The sequence below is a fragment of the Macrotis lagotis genome, chromosome X (genome assembly GCF_037893015.1).
Source record: "Macrotis lagotis isolate mMagLag1 chromosome X, bilby.v1.9.chrom.fasta, whole genome shotgun sequence".
Classification (NCBI taxonomy): domain Eukaryota; kingdom Metazoa; phylum Chordata; class Mammalia; order Peramelemorphia; family Peramelidae; genus Macrotis; species Macrotis lagotis.
The window spans coordinates 382,864,165-382,868,164 of record NC_133666.1 but is presented as its reverse complement, the minus strand read 5'-3'; positions in this window follow the sequence as shown (position 1 = coordinate 382,868,164).

Here is a 4,000-nt window from a genome sequence, read left to right as displayed (position 1 = left end):
GTTAGAAGAGGGAGTGGAACAAACATTTATTGAGGGTCTACTCTGTCCCAAATATTTTCTCAATTGATCATCCTAATGAATCTATGATAATGCTATGATCAATTTCATTTTACAGTGGAGGAAACTAAGGCAAATAGCAGTTAAATGACTTGCTGAAGGTCACATAGGGAGCTAGTTAGCATCTGAGGCCAGATTGAACTCAAATTTTCTTGACTCCAGACTCCACACTCTACCTACTGTGCCACCTAGCTACCTCTGATATTTTACTTAGCTGTTTTTTTTGACAAGGCATTGGGGTTAAGTGACTTGCCCAGGGTCACACAGCTAGGTAATTATTATGTGTCAGGCCAAATTTGAACTCAGCTCCTCCTGACTCCAGGGCTGGTGCTCTATCCACTGCGTCACCTAGCTGCCCCACTTTTCTGTTGTTGTTCAGTCATGTCCAACTCTCTGTGACCCTATTGGAGGTTTTCTTAGCAAAGATACTGGAGTGCTTTGTCATTTCTTTTTTCAGCTTATTTTACAGAAGAGCAAACTGAATTAGAGGACTTGCCTAGAAAACTAGCAAGTGTCTGAGATCAAATTTGAGCTTGGGAAGGTGAGTCATTCTGACTCCAGGTTCAGTACTCTATCCACTATACCACCCAGCTTAAGAAGATCACTTAACTTCCCTAAGCTTCAGTTTCCTTACCTAAAAAATGAAAGTGTATGGAAGGGTATTATCTGAGGTCATTTCTCTATTTTTTATCCAAATATATAGTTTATAGTATATATTATATATCATACATGTATATATACCTATGTATGTTTAGAACAAGTATATATGTTCATATATTCACGTTTATATATCTATATCTATATCTATATATATATATATCTATATACACACATATATATATGTAAAATAGTTCCATAAAGATGGTGGGAAGCATCTTGGAGATAGAGTAGAAAGACCTGGATTCTGAGTCAACTGTATCATCATTTAGCTATATAACCTCTGGGTCTCAGTTTCCTTATTCATTAATAATGAGATAGTTAGACCAGATGATCTCTAGGATTATTTCTACCTCCAGCATTCTGAGTGGACCCTTCTTTCTCCTTTTTCCATTAAACAATACCAGTTGCTGTGGGATCCTATTTTGACCATAGACAGTCTTTTCTTTGTATGGTTTCCTCTTGTCATTAAAAAAAAGAAACCTAAACACTCCAATTTTTAGGGTTTTTTTCTGCTACCTCCTTAGTGTCCTTAAGTGCCTTTGAATTTAATTTATTTGTTTGTTAGATTTTAAAAATCCATCCTGCGCCCTTCATATGAACCATGTCTGGGCAGGAGTACAAAAAAAGGAAACATTAATTAAAATGCATAAAGCCTATTAAAGTGTTTTCTAGAAACCTGAATGCTGAAAACTTCCTATTTAGATTTTCTTGGAAAAGAAAACCCTTTACCTTTACATGCCCTTTGCATTTTGGAAGTGTATTTAGCAGATCAACCTAGTGGAAAGTTTTTCAGCAAGTTTATTGTTGAAGCCTGTTTTGCAACTTTGCCAGTCCCTGGATTTATGGACTATAATCTCAACCCAGTTCCATCTATGATTTCTATTGGCTATGTCTGTGTATGAGTGAAAAGTGGCTCTGTTGTTCTGGTTATTTTTCATGTGTGTGCACATAAATGTCTGGACCATTCCAAATGCGGAAGCAGTTAGATGAGCTAATTGGTGACTCCCAACTTGGCTCCCTGAATGCAACTGCTGATGAAAAGTTGGCACAACCTTCAGGGAGAGATGGTGAACACCTGGTGCTATCTTGACAAGATTTTCAAAAGCAAAAAAAAGATATATATATATGTTTATTCAATTGTTCATTCAATAAGTATTTATTAAATCCTGAATACTACTTTGTACTTAGGTATTGGAGAGAATCCAAAAGAAATGTCAGAAGACAGTGTAGTAGAAAGGTCTCTGGATGTGCAGTTAAAAGAGCTGGGTTCAAGTCTGGGTTATAATTACTTCAGGCAATTTACTTGACCTTTCTATGATCCTATTTGCTCATCTGTAAAATAGGGCATTATTAATGCTGTCATTTTTTAACTCACAAGGCTGATATAAAGGTAAAATGGGATATATATATATATATATGTATATATATATATATATATATATATATATACATATATTTAGACATACACCCACCTGTATACATACATGCATACATACACTTTAAATTCATTTTTATTGGCATGATCCTTACCTTCTGGATGCTCCAGGTCTAATTAGAGCAGGGAGAGAGAACTGAAAATGAAAAATGTAGGTTTTGCTACAACTTATGTGACCTGGAGCAAAATTCTTAATCTCTTATCTGGCCCTCCAGAGTTTCCTTATAGGTATTAAACAGAACCTCCCACGGTTTGACTAGGGAGCTGGCAAATCTTGTGGTCCTTCTTTGGTTTGAGCTAGGCAACTCCTCCCTTGGGAGGTGACTTTCTTTCCAGTTACTTCCTTGTAGGTGAGTGATTTCCTTTCAGACCAGGCCTAGAGTAAGGGTGGGTCCCACCTAAGAGGGTCAGCCAGTTAGCCTCTGGCAGTATTAACTGATACCCCAAGGGAGAAACCCTGATAAAAATATTCTTTATCTCTCTGCATTGAATATGAGCTCTCTTATCAGAACTCTTGCTCTGGTGCTGCTCACTTGAAGTTTATTGACATAATACCCCTTCTTTTTAGGGTCTTTCCCATTCAACCTCTTCACATTCATTTAAGCATTAGTATAAATATTTGAATAGTTAACCATGGTTTTTAATGTCATAGAAATTAAAGAGAAGTAAGACTAAAGAAATTTATAGAGATTCATGATTTAGTAAGCTGCTGAGAGATAGGAAGTTTAATTTTCTTCTTGGGCCATAATGGAAAAGTGGAGTTGGTTTGGGGAGAGGCAGCTTTATGATGTGGGCTGTAAAAGCTGGATGTGAGGGAACATTGATTCTGCTGTGGATCATGACCTGCCTCTATCCTGTCCTGATTCTACTCAGCTACACAATACCTCTGTAGGCTTCTGCTCTTCACTCTGATTCCATCTCAAGGTCAAAAGGCAAATTGAATTGTTTCTCCCCACTTGGTTGCCAGGAACCCTGGCACTACCATCTTTTGCCATGACCTTTTTCCTGGGCCACATACATCCTCCAAAGTTCAACTCTTCCTTGTGGGATTGCACATACATCCTCCAAAGTTCAACTCTTCCTTGTGGCATGTTTCTTTCAAGTCTTGCCATCTTTGGAAAAGGTAAAATGTAGGGGCTGGATGAGATGATTGTTGAGGTTTTCTTACAATCTTAGATCTATATTCTTATGCTAGATGGCTAGATAGTCTTGCTATTCTAGATGGTTAAGGCTAGAAATGGACTTGGAATGAATAATCTTTGTACCTTCAGAAAGTAAGCTTTAGAATGACTTAAGAAGAGGCACTGAGGTTTTGTCAAACATTTAGAAATCTTAGAAGATTCATATTATGTAAGCATAAAGTATGATAAAGTGGAGTACCAGGCCTCTGTCACTCACTAACTCTGTGACCCTGGGCAAGTCACTTAACCTTATTTGCCTCAGTTTCCTCATCTGTGAAATGGGCTGGAAATGGAAATGGCAAATCACTCCAGTATCTTTGCCAAAAAATCCCCAAATGGGGTCACAAAGAGTCAGACATGATTGAAATGGCTGAACAGCACTGATAATAACTGCTCTTCACTTGGGGAAAAAAATCAAAACAGATGATTAATGTCAGTCACATTTTTTTCTCTGAGATCTCAAGGGTTAATGTTGTTGCTATTGCTGCCATTTGCTGCTGCCTCTGCCAGCTTTCCATAGTCTCTGAGAACAGCTGCAAGTCAAGGACATCCTTTTATTCTTTACAATGTCCAGGTCAATCCTGAACTGTCCAAGGCCACAGGTTTCTAGAATCTGCCCCTGAGTATCCAGGTAGCAGCTATTTACTTAGTTTTAAGATATGGAGGA